Source organism: Pezoporus wallicus, unplaced genomic scaffold (assembly GCF_028554395.1).
Source record: "Pezoporus wallicus isolate ANWC-B61680 ecotype Strahan unplaced genomic scaffold, APGP_CSIRO_Pwel_v1 contig_8721, whole genome shotgun sequence".
Lineage (NCBI taxonomy): Eukaryota > Metazoa > Chordata > Aves > Psittaciformes > Psittacidae > Pezoporus > Pezoporus wallicus.
Genome location: NW_026635692.1, coordinates 1,534,039 through 1,547,694, shown reverse-complemented (window position 1 = coordinate 1,547,694; position 13,656 = coordinate 1,534,039). Strand labels below are relative to the sequence as shown.

General features: G+C 43.3%; 1 protein-coding gene across 15 annotated transcripts in view; it reads right to left on the bottom strand.

Moving 5' to 3' along the window:
• BBX (BBX high mobility group box domain containing) overlaps positions 1-13,656 on the bottom strand; it is a 135,153-nt gene that overhangs the window by 113,720 nt on the left and 7,777 nt on the right. The window contains exon 3 of one of the 15 annotated variants that reach the window (XM_057397315.1): positions 10,452-10,535. The exons of the other annotated variants lie outside the window; for them this stretch is intronic. The gene's annotated coding sequence lies outside the window, so the exon portion shown is untranslated. The remainder of the gene's footprint in view (positions 1-10,451; positions 10,536-13,656) is intronic. 15 annotated transcript variants of the gene reach the window in all.

The following is a 13,656-nucleotide window of genomic DNA, read 5'->3' as shown; positions in this document are numbered from 1 at the left end:
AAGGAATTATGTAGGTGCATAAGTTAATATGGTGACACACATCTAGTTGTCCCAAAAGATCTGATTCCATGTGATTACTTTTGAACTGCAATTTGACTTCCTACTTTGTGTTTTCCCTCTCCTCATCCTCCTCCACCCCATCATACATGGCCCACAAGTGAAGTTCTCCAAAAGAAAAAATGAGACAACTGGAACTTCCTCAACACAGGAACAGGCAGGTGAAGATCCAAGGATCTCCATCCTCACGTCTTACCTGTCTGAGGGGCAGCAGACAACATGTAACTCATGACACCTACTTTGTGGAGGTGCAGAAAGACAACAGCAACTGCAAACAATAGAGAAAAGATGGTTCTCTTTTTATTTAAACAAAACCTCTGCTGCTCCAGATGTCAAAAATGAAGAAGCACAAAGGCCTGCATATGAAGTAACTCCATGAACCTGATCAACAGCCTCAATGGACCTGCTCCTTTCTATCCTTGGAACTACGTGATTTGTTACAGGTGCATACAGATGCAAGAACAGACAGGGAACACTTCTTCCCCTCCATCATCCTCCAATGACTTCACCTAACCTGGTGGATATCTACAGTGCTGTGTACTTGATTCCAACAGCAGCAAACTTAACTCCTTCGAACTTCCTTCTGGCAAAGGAAAAACAGTCAACAGACCCAAAACAGGAACAGCTCTTCCTGATGTCTTAAGCAAATCATCTCTAGTAAAGGCCTCAGTAGCTCACAAACAAACTCAAGAACAGTAATTACAGATCCACAGCCAAAGGAATGTTCCCTTTCATTCATAAGCAGAATGTGGTTTTTGCTGAAGAGCGAAGCAATGACAACATGCCAGGCAATGAATCAAGTTGGCCCAGCGAAGCTGGGGGACAGAAATTTTGTGTTCCTGAATGAAGTTTTATGATCTCACAGGTTTCCCTGGCAGCTTCACAAGTGGGGTTGTCTCTGTTCGTCATCATATTCCTCCCCTTTTTACCTTCCCCTATACACTTTTAAAAGTGCTAGTAGCTACACCACCGACTTAGAAGACAAAGTTCAAGAGGTGTCCATGACAACCTCTGAGCACACCTCAGCTCCAGCCCGGAGAATCCCTCCCAGACTGAGTTGTGTCTGTGTCCTGACTGTCTAAAGACTCCAAAATGTTCTTCACAGTTGTCCTTACCCATCCTAATCTCTACTACAGGAAACACAGGTAGGGTTCTCAGTCTGGATGATCAGGGAATCAGTGACAGAGCATAGCCTGCTCAATTCTGATACAGCTGATGCTTGTAAGCACAGCCCAGGTATACCCCTATACTCTTGCCTTACCCTGGGTTATTAGGAACACAGAAATCTCCTCGTCACAAGCTATTTGGTTTAGCCTTTTCCCTGTTCTGGAGTACCATGATGCTAAGTCAGTCTCACTGTAACTGCAGACATTACCTAAGAGCCATCTTCAGTCCTTGGCTACAGAGAAAAAGAAATAGTATGCACTAGCACCAGAATCAATCAAATCCAACACCCACTGCAGGTCTCAATGACACTACAAAGCATGAGAGGAAAATATTGGGACCCTACAAGAAATTTCATTTTGATGCAAGTGAATCATCCTGCCATATCCTCTTATTCTCATTTTATTTCTCTGCTAGTCCTCTACTCTGCAGCAAAAAGATCCATGAGCTAACCTTCTGCTTACCTACATGCCCGTAGCAGTCTAACAGCAGTACCAGGGAGTATTCTTCTATCATTACTCTTCAGCATAGCTCAAAACCAGCAGCAGCATAGATACACTTCTCATACCCCAACAAGAAGCCTTCCTCTTGGCAAGTGTAACTTGGACCTGATAGCAACAGAACTCCCAAGCAGCAGCACACTGAAAAAGTATCTGACTATTTCCAGTTCTCGCTGTTGTCCACAGCGTTCTGAACACCAGCAGCAAAAACCAACCAGCATTGACTTAGCTGAAAGCTGTGAGCTCTCTAAGGAGCCAGGAGCATCTGGTCCAGGTCAAGGAAACGCCACGGCACAGCTTCAGCCTGGCTCCCATCTGAAACACTACTCCTTAGCTGTCAGCCTCAGATTTGTTTTACTTTTTCTCAGCATATTTATTTTTCTGCAAAAACACGATTTGACTTCTGTAAACTTTTGTTACGGGAACTTCCCAAGCACTTACATAAATTAATTACTTTATTCATGTATTAACTGGAGGAAAAAGCACGAAAACCACAAACAAACATCCCACAACACCACTACTGGGCCGCTCCTGGTTTCATTTTATCTACATCCTTATTGATCTCCTTTCCCTGTCAACTGTTTAGCCTTACATTTTAAGGAGAAAAGAGGCAAGTTCTGAATGCAACTGCCTCTTTCTCGAGAAACACCTCTAAAAATCACTCAGGTTACAGAATTTACAAGCTCCTGTATGTAGGAAGTCTGATCAGATTTCCAAGAGGAACCTTGCTGCTTCATAAACTGGAATCCACAACCAGATCCAGCTTCACCAATTGTTCCATTGATGCCAAGCCACAACAGCTGACTCAGAACTGTGCACGTGCCCAACGATCTGTGCCAAAGTGTCTTAGAGCAGGATCAGGTCCCTGTAAGATTAGATGCATGGAAGGCTTCAATCCTGCAACTGCAATAGCTCAGGGAGACTGCTATGACAGAGGCATCGCAGGACTGGGCCCTAAAATAATCAAGTCTATCAAGATCTTTGTCCTCTCCACAACTGAAGCACAATTCTTCAAAAACCACCACATAACAACAGTTTTGTGTTCGGGAAATAAAAATCAGTTCTTAGGATGATCAGCAGGAGCCGCATCCTTCAGGCCAGGCTCCTTAAGAGCCATGGGCTGTTTCCCCATTATTTTTTTGTTTGGTTTTGTTGGGGTTTTTTAAAGTTGTTTTTTAAGTCAGGGCTTTTTGTGTCCCCCCCCCCCCCCCTTGAGGATAATAAGTTTTATTCTAGTAATCCTTGACCATCTCCTACATGGCTCTCACCCTAAAGATAAACCCAACACAGGCAAAACTAAGCCCAACAGATTCAAGTCTTGACAGCACTTGGAAAAGGTCAGTCATTAAAAATCCTGATGGTGCTTGGGTGGACGTGTAAAGCAAGGATGGGGGATAACCCCCTTGGGATCTACTGATTTTTACCGATCATCTTCTTAGCCTTCTTATTTCGCAGTATAGACACAGACGGCTGGATGTGAAAGCAGAAGGTGAACAAGGCATCACGAATTTGCTGTGAAATCAAGTGCTGGTATGCTCAAGACCACGTACCCACTTAAAAAGTGGAACATACTTAAAACCCTAGGTTGGCCCAGAAGCCCACAGCTCTGTACAATACTAGCCTAAGAAATGAAAGCATGAGATCCACGGATTCTCAGTCTAATCTCCTTTAAAAGGCAGCCATTAGGCTTCCCTGTTACTGAGCTACTGTGAAACTGCAAAGTTTAAACACGGGACCTGAACTACAAAGTGCTTCACAAACCCCCACGTTGCCACAATGCCCACTTCCTTCCAGGCCACTTGTGCCAATCCTTAGAGCAAGGAGCTCAAGCTGGGGAGCTGAACTGAACACTCTAGAAAAAGGAAGCACAGACCAAGCCTGGCCTATGAAGCCCTTTCAAGAAGCAGCACATTTTAGCTCATGCCTGGAACCAGCATAAAAACATTCCTATCACCTTCACGCATCTCAGACCGCGACCACGATTATGCATCCTTGCAAAAGTCACTTTCAGAGGAGCAGGAAGAACAAAGGGGCAATATTCACACAGCACTGAGTTGGAGAGACCCTGGGCTGCGAGAGTAGAACACCAGGTCCACAAGCTCTGACCTACAAGGTTACACTGTCATCACACAGCACAAACTCTTAAATGTGGAAGAATTCTGAACTGAACTTGGATACTAAGAGATGTGCTGAGTTTACAAATATTTAACCAGTAAGCCTGGAACTGACGGATGACAGTTCACTGTCATTCTTTGTTCACCTACCAATATGGAAAAGTAATATATACACATACGCAGGGTGGATGTTTCAGTAACAAAGAGGTAACTGGTGTAAGAAATCTAACAGCGGTTTGGAAACTTGCAGGAAACCCAGGAGCTCTGTCCTGGGTTCTGCCACCAGCCATCCGGTCTTACCTGAGCATCCCTGGGTCCACTCCGCAACCTGCAAAACGGAGGTGGTAACCCTGCTGCTGAAATGTTTGTAAATGTAGTTAGCTGATGCCTGTACAAGTACACAATGGGAGAGCAAAGTGTTATTATGCCCTAATAAGGTGCTGTTTTAACAACATAAGGCATAAATGAAAACACCACCTGTGTGCTACATACACACTCTTAAAGACTTTGTTTATATACCTGTTTAGAAAGTGAATTGGTTTGACTCTCTAGTAGGATAGAATGCTAAGTCAGCCTGAAGCCCATCTCTCTAGACAAAGGAGGCATCTCTTCCACATCTTCACGAACATGAAACGAAACTGAACCTCAGTGTAACCTTTTCTCCAAGCATTGTAACACCATCACAATTAACCCAGCTGCTATTCTACCCTGACAAAGCCAACACATGGCAATTAAAAGGAAATAACATCAAATCGGATCAGGGCAACTTTCTGCCCTGCTACTCAGCAGCATCAAGTTTTATCTCCAGAGATCGCACAACACTTTCCAAAGGAAGAAGCCATCACCATCCCAAGTTTGTAAATGGAGAAACAGAGAGAGGAAGAAAGAGGAAGTGATCTGCCCGAGACCGTGAAGCAAGTTAATGGTAAGAACTGCAGCACGAGCCAGCACGTTTTTTCCTGTTCCATCCAGCACAGTTTTCACCCTTTGCCAGAGCCCTAGCAGGAAGTGCTAACCTTTCATTTGCTTGCTAAAATACAAGTGCAGAGTTGGAATGTATTTACACCCATCCCTCTGAATATATTTGAGTTTAAATAGTAAAATGCACTAGATATAGCACTGAATATGCCCCAGGTCATATTACCAGCAATTCATTCAATGACTGGGACACATTTTACTAGGAACTCACTCCAAGATCACTCTTCTTCACTCTTAGCACCACCAGAAGATAAATTTATGCATTATTCTATGAGCCTGCCTTCCTTCGAAAATAATCTTGTTTCAGCTATGCCAGAACACTACGGCACCAGGATATTAGACTATACCAAGACAAGACTATTGTGCGTGCATGCTTTACTTCCACACCAGCTGTTGTATCAGCACACATGGAAGGGCAAAAAGCAAACTTCCAGAAATGCAAGCACACCCTTGTGAAAGGGATTTTCCTGCCTTTTTTGGTCTCTATAGCTGAAAAAGTTGTAGAATAAAGGTACAGGATGACAAGGTTACTGTACCCATGCTTATACTTCCACCCACGTTTGTACAACAGTAAAATTCGCACCAATCACCAGCATCATTATACGAGTAAAGTACAGACAATCTCTAAAGAATCCTCAATGAGTTTGATGAAGGTTTTCTTACAAGTTAGAATTTAGTTCCACTACAGTCAACAGCAAAGTTCTCACTGAACTCAGCACGACAGTGATTAGACCCAATGGGGCACGGCTCCTGACTAACAGCGCAGCTCCTTTTTGGATGGGAGGTGGGGGAATCACACATATGGTTAGCTGTCCCTGTCCACTTTCGGGGTGTCAGGGAAGTAGTACCTGGGAAAGTGACAGGACCTGTTTTCCAGACATCAAATAAGGTATCTGTGCTTTGCAAAGGACATTCCCCTGCAGCTTACCTTACACAAACTTGGAGTCCCGGGCTAAGAGAGCGCACCTGCCTTTCCACTCCGTGCTTGGCTAGAGCTGCCATGCAAGCAGACTGCTTGGCAGAGGCACTAGCTCGGTTCAGCACTAGCAGAAATGCTTCTGGTTGTGAAGACATGATTTTCTGGAAGTTCCCGAGTACAAAACTGTTCCAAGAAAAAGAGTGACCTATTATCTAAATAGGCACTGTTGGTGGCATTATTTCAACCAGTTGATCCATCTGACCAACTCTCCAAAGCAAAGGCAAAAAAGTGAGCTTTAGCTGCAGTGATTGGCCCAAACTCCCTTCCACACAAATAAGAAACAAAAAGGAGCGAGTGTCTCACTCTTCCGATCAAGTGCTACTGATGTAGTTACAGCAGCATTTTAAGCGCTGCTCCTAGCTGGTTTTGCCACAACCCCTGTGACTAACACAGTCAAACTCAGCAGCCTCGGTGGAACTGCACAAGCTCACTCCAACTGTGAATTCAGACTGAAGTGAATTTTATACCCAGGTTTTTTAGCCTGACCAGTAGCCCCTTTCAATACAGCCTAGCAGAACTGTGCTAAGCACATGCTGAGTAACAGGCTTCTCCAAGACACCTCAGACAGAACACCCTCAAAGATACCAATTCTCCTGATAAAATCTTGGCTCAAATACTCATTTTCTGAGAGGGAAGAAAGCCTCAATATTTCACAGTCTAAGGAGGGAGGGGGAGCAAGTTAGAACAAGAAAAGTTCAATCCTGTGGAAATGCACTAACTATAAAATCAGCTGAATTAGTAAAGCATTCTGTTTAAATACTTATGCTAAACAAGAGCTAATTGTTTTAGGGCAGCATCATAAAACAGGAATGCTTCAGCAATAAACAGCTTCCATCAGAAAAGTTGCCTAAATACGCAACTACTTCATTTTCTTACTGACCTTGTGCCAAATGTACGTGAAAATTAAAATGACGACCCTTTCAGCATGAGTGATTCATCTTACTTTGGCTCCTTCTCTTCCTAAGGAAAGGAGCAGGTTAATACTCAGTAATTGAACCATTCCAAATTTTTAAGGAAGGTTTTCTTATCCCCCCCCCCTTTAAAAATTGACTGTTTTAACCATTTGTGACCCACAAAAGCATTTTGACCTTTGCTTCAGTTTCCTTCTAATTTCTGTTTAGCTTTCTAATCTTATCTTTCCATATTTAATTGTACAGGATCACAACAACTGTTGAGAGTTTGAATACCCTATACACTGATACAAAAAAATATGGAGAATCAGGACAAAGACAGGATCACAAAAGCTGTGTTTGTGCTGCGGAGAGAAGGTCATAAAAAACACTTCCTGAAGTAACTCCTTTAGGGGGGGTCAGGGGTAAAACTACAATATATGAGTAGTCTGTAACCGGGCCACCAGGCTTCAGACACACTCCACATTCTGAGCACAGCCCTTCTACTACCTGAGGTGTAACTCTGCATTCCTCATCGGGGGCAGGTACGGCTCCACAGTCCCCCTGCTGCAGAAAAGCTGTGTGGAGCTGCAGAGTCAATACATGTTATCAACCTCGCCGACTCTGCCCAGATGCTATTAATACTTTGGTAGGGTGGGGGTTAGAATTCTTCAGCCGTGTAAGCCCACTGAGTTGCTATGACGTACTTACCAATCATTTTTGCCCCTCTTACTCTTTCTTCACCTAACACGTTCAGTGTCTGGTAGCCAACTTGCCTTTACTTTTGGTTTCTGGACACCAGTGGTGCTGAAAGTGATGAAGTCCACCCGCAAGCACTATAGCCAGTCACATGCCGCACAGTCTAGAGGGAAACTTGAGACAGCCATTTCAAAACAACAGCTTTTTTCCTCAATGTTAAATACATACCTGTGTAAACAGACAGGTATCTGCTGATCTATACTTGCCAGAAGCTAGAGAGGGCTCTAGCTCCCTCCAAAAGGAAGAGGTTAATATGACCATGGTGTCACCTAGTGAGCTATTCTGCATTCCTTACTGATAGCGCCCAAGGCATTATTACAAATAAAAAACTTTGGATAATGGATACTGAAGTCATCTGAAAATATATTCGGTTTAACAGAAACAGATACAGTTACAAATGAATCCCTCCTGCAGAAAGAAACCCAATCGACGTTTCCATCAGGTGTTACCGATGCTAAATGTATTTTAATGAAAAATATCCAATCGTAATTTATCTTTAAATCATGACAAACCAAGGTTAAATTCTACTGTAATATTGTATAAACTCCACTAAAACAAACTGCAAACGTTTCATGTCAAAGCTGCAAACAAAGCTCAAATACTGAGCAGGTGAGTCTGCACCGACGGACAAAGAACAAGTATTCGCTTTAGAACTAAGTTACCCAAAACTAGTAACTTCCACTGCATTTGCAGAGAAAATATCTTTCCCCATAAGTCACTTAATGGGGTTTGGTGTAAAGCTGAGGAACTTTGAGTTAGATGACTTCATTTTCCTCCTCATCTGAGAAAGCAAAGCAGATAAGTTTGAGGTCTACTAGTTCTCAAAGCCCGCATCCGGTTACAGCAGAACAGGTTACCTTGTTAGGGCTAGTACTTTAAGTTATATTTTAAGTGCACAATCTATTTGCACTAACTTTTGTGTACGTGTGTGTTTGTACCTGAGTATGGCTCAATTAAACAGGACATTTTAAAGGCCACAAAGAAAAGAAAAGGGGGAAAAGGATAATTTATCATGTCCTAAATCAAAACATTTTTAACAGCTGCAATGTAAATAAATGCATATAAGCCATGTAATTGCTTAGAAAGTGCGCCGCCATACAGTGCATCCTCTGAACTAACAAAAAAGAGGTGCCAAATTTAGGGTAAAGGCTATATTTAGCAGCAGATTTTAACGGGTGTCTACCAATAGAGACTGCTTCAGAGAAAACAAATACAGGAATACCAGAGCAAAATGAGATTAAAAGCACCAATTTAAACCAAGTGTTTATTGACCAAAATCATGACTCAAATCAATCCAATTGCTATAACCGGCATGTCCAGGCAGCAGCCATGGAAGCGTATGTACAGAGGGGCTCACAAGAGGCAGGAATACGAGGTGTAAAGGCCTCCCTTGCTTTCACTGTGCCTGCCCCCCCCTTTAGCCCTGCTCAATCTCTGCAAAGCCTGTTAGCGCTCTACAAAACACCATCCCCCACTCAAAGATTTATTCCCCCCCCCACACTTTAGTATCCCTTAATAAGAGAACACATACTGTCCTCACTGGAAGACCTGCACCGTGCACTTCTCTCCTGCTAACAACTGCATGGGGATGCCAGTGGTGACAGCCTCACCTCCCCTTTTGACTTCTCTCTGCCTCTGCAAGTGAAGAATAACAGTAAACTTCAAACGCAGCCCTGCGGGTCCATCCAGGAAAGCGAGACTGCACGCAGAAACCACATCACCCATGGCACAGAAACCAGCGGGGCAATTCTTAGACAAAACAGTGTCTGGGCAGCTTTCTCAGGTGCTTCCCTCCCCGCACTCCAGCATCCTCTCGCTCATTCAGCCCTGTCACCGCGTGGCACAGTGAAAGCTCAACAGGGACATCCTTGAGAGTCCAGTTCACTGTATAAATAAATAACCTGTTTCCTCTAGACACATCTCTCAGGAGGGCAGGATCTTCCTTTGCTGATTGAAAACAAGGAAGACTTCACAAGCACACAGGCCCCAAAGCTTTGTTTGGAGCTCCCACCTGAACAACAGGCCAGCCCTGAGTGACAGCCAAGCTAAGCTATGCCGAAACTTGCAACTGAGCATCCAGATCCCTTCACCAGCTGATGGTCCAAGCTGTGCCAAGGGCCCTCGCAATGGAACATTTTGCCTGGGTCACTTTTAACCACAGACCTTGTATACCTTCTGCTGCTTTGGTACGCCAACACTGAGATGAGACAGAGAAGCACAAGCAAGCACATGCAAGAAACACAAGGGAAACACTGGTTTACTACCAAGGGAAACACTCAGGAAGTAATTTTTGCCTCACACACAGAGTTCTCTCTGATATTAATGGGAAACAGACACATTCAACCAACCATTACGCTCAGCTATCCATAAATTACTTCCCTCATTTAAGGTTTCCTATACTAAGAAATAAAAACTTCCTCCCCTTGCTCTAGGTCTGACACTTGTGCTCTTCATTGCATCCAACAGCCTTCAAAGAATGGCACTGGAGCTTCTGCTTACTCTTTAGGACTGGAATCCATTTTTAATCCGTAGACTAGTAAATTGTGAGTAGTTACCTACATTACAGTATTTGCTACCGGTTTTGTCATTCTTCACTTTGCAGACACCAAATTCCCTCCCCTATAAACACCTCTGTTTCTCCAAAACCAGCTGGAAATTAATGATGCCATTTTTTCTTATTAATTCATATGCCATAGCTCTGTAATCAGCGCTGGATCATGCTGCAATTTTGCATACTTGTTTCAAAATATATTATGAGCACTTGATGACTGATGTTTAACACAATGTATGAAAGAGCATCTCAAACAAATTAGAGGGAAGAAATACAAATAAAGACACTTAAATCAGAAAAGAATTGCAGTCATATTTAAACAAGAAGTAAACCCTGTCACTCACAAATTTGTGGCACAGATAAGAACTGAGCCAGGCGGGAAATCTGCACTATTCAACGTGAAATCTGGGTGTAAAGAAAACTTTTGCTGAGAGAAAGAACATTTGAAGCCAGACTCACCAATGAAGGGAAGGTGATCACGCCACTTCTTTTCAAATCTGTCTTCAACCACTGGCGTGCAGTACATCAGAATGCTTTCTTTGCCTAGCCACGTAGTTGGGAAGCAAACATAAACGAAGCGGCATACACGTCAAAAGATCTATCATCTACCAAACGGCATTCTCACACTTGATGCTCTTCTACCCTCTTCTCAGTAATGGGAACTCTGCATTTTTCAGCCATGGCTCTATTCCCACCCCTTCCTGCATTGCTCATCATCAGGCAAGGGACTGCCTATAAGCTTGTGCACCAACCACTGAGTACCACAGCTGTATGACCCAGGCAGGACTATCTGCACATCAATAGCTACGAATGATGTGGAATCTGCAGTTTTCCTCAGGAATTAAAGACCAGCAGAAACTTCAGCCAGATGACCTGCAAAGGAGTGCACACTGCTGATGCAGCTCTGGTTCTGGCTTCTTACTCAGAAAGGCAACTGCACAGCTACAGCTGCAGGGCTGAGCTCTTCAGCAGTTAGCACAAGATACATTGATGTTCCAGTGCTTCACCCCACACAGTAACAATCAGCATGATGCTGCTAACTGTTGATCACTGCAGGCATGATGTAGCTCAAAGACCACTTCTGGAAAGTGAATCAAAACATGGCCAACCACAAAAATGCCTTTTTCATCAACCTGACAAAAGAAAGCAACTTCCTCCCAACTTTCACAGAGAGATTTTAACGCAGAACATCAAAACACTTCAGCTCCACCGGCTTTTGTGGAATTACTTCACACTGAAGAGGCTGAAATAAGTTAAAAAACAAAATCAAGTTCTCCTCTGTACTTCCCCAGTGGTTTTCTTTATCCAGCTTCATCTCCAAATCTCTCGTGATGTCTTTCTCTTAAATATTGCTTTGACAACCACAAAATAATGCACTCCCTCACATACACAAACAAAACCCTAGGATTATTTGCTTCATAAAAGAACAGACAGGCTGAAGAGTGAAGACTTACTATTCTACCACAAGTGATATAATCCTGACTATTATCGTGCAACATGCTTTACCCACTGCCATTGCTGGATAATTCCTGATTGTGTAGGACACGGGTACAGATGAAAAACAAACAGGACAAAAAAAACCAAACCTGGAAGACAGACAAATTCTGACAAGGCGTATGTGTAAAAGTCTTTATGCAGCTGGCATAAAAGGCACGCTGGAGAAAGCACTGAAAGGTACAGGTTGAAAGCCATCAGCCCAACAGCAGTGAAGTAGTACCTGGCACACTTGGCGGTGCGGAGTAGTCACCAATCCGTGACCCAGCCCACCAGAGGCCCAGGACCAGGTTTAAGCTTTCCTCACTCGAATCCATTCACAAGCCAGTTCAGTTCTCACCAACCATACAAAGGAGCAGGCCTTTAATGTGTATGCCCTGCCCTGAACTCTGGGTTTCAGAAGAGCCGGACAAAGCCCCTTCCGAGAGCATCCCCGTTGCTACACCTGCGCAACAGGAGAGTAACCCCACGGACGGGCACGCAGGTAAGCGTCGCTCCTCCATGTCTCAAAGCAGGCTCCCCACCAATTTGCTCCATCTTGCATACGTATTCCTTGCAGAAAGACACAGTAATAGAAAACAAACAAACAAAGCCCACCGAACAGGCGGAGGGAAGACACCTTCCCACTCCCCCTCGGCAAGGGAAGGGGCAGACAGGACTTGTTACGCTTCTCGCAAAGACAGCTTCCACTTGAACGAAGTTCCACAGATCCCATGTTGTGCAAGTCCACTGGATTATTTTTATCGTTGCTGAAGGAGCCTCTGTGACACCGAGGGTCAGTACAACGCTCTTTCTTACTTACAGCAATTGACACGTTTTGTAAAATCTTGTATCAAAACACCCACGTGGATGATTTCTGACAATAAAAATCCCATGCTTCCTAAGCAACTGATTTTCTTAGTGTAGTCTCCTAAAATCCTGTTAACTTTCCTTCCCCGCGCTAAAAATTGTGCTTTCTTTGTACTCAAGATATGCCTGAAGCTAGTTTATTTTCACATGCCAAATTGTCCATGCTTATAAGGACTTGCTATTACATTATGCAGTTGTGTGCTATAAAGTAAAAGGCACAAACACTGGAAAGTGTCAAAACCACGCTTTTCCTCTTTGGCGATTCATTTTTTTCCATGTAACAGAATTTATAAACACCACAAATATTAAAATGCTGCTATCATTGTGAGAATAGTACAATGAGGTGCACGCTCAGACATTAAGCATCCTTTACTCCCCAAATACAGCTCCTGTTTTAAAACCAAAGCCAGCTCATATTCTCAGTAACAAAACACCAGTAATCAGCAAATCTGAAACTCTTACAAGATGAAATATGCTTAGCAGGTTTAGAAATGGAAGCTTAAATTAGCAAGGTACTCTATTTATCACAATACCGCCAGAGTGGCAAAGTAGCTGCTTCTGTCAATTCCATGTTTCATATGAGAAGGAGTTGTGATTTTACCTTAGATTGTGAATACAAAAAATAATCAAAGGAACTATTTCACATGAAGGCATATCTGAAAAACTCCACTGTGAAAACCATTATCTCAATTCATACAAGTTTGTGTTCAATAGATTGTGTAACACAGTACACAGTATAATATACAAGCAGCTTAAATACCATGTCTAGTGGCAAAAACCCTTCAGTAAGTTCTCATCCTACTTTAGACTATCCTGTCAATAAATATAACTAAACTGGAAGTCAGTAACTTCACACTATTCTGAAGGTGTTTGGGTGTTTTTAAGGCAGCATTATGAATGAAAGTTGAGTGTATTAGCAAAAGATGCTCAACTGGCACAGAATTCAGTGAGACTACACGCACGTAAAAGGCATTTACTAGGAAAGCCTCAGAGCCGTAGCATACACCAAGGGAAAGGACACAAAACTAAGGAGTCAGATGCAGCTTTTGTTCCATTCCCTGCTAATGCTAACCTGCTAAGTGACTGCAGGCAAGCCTACACTCCTTCACTGCATTGCACCCCAGATGCCCAAAACAGGGATAAAAATGACTGTTGTTTTGAGGTGTGTGAATACAGTACGGCTTATGCACTTGGCCAGACAGGACACAAGCACGTGAATAAGGCAACGCCTACAACTGCCAATTATTAATGATATCATTGTTATTGATAGAATAACGTGTGTTGTTTTTTCCTCTCCCAAGCAATGCGATCTAACAGCAGC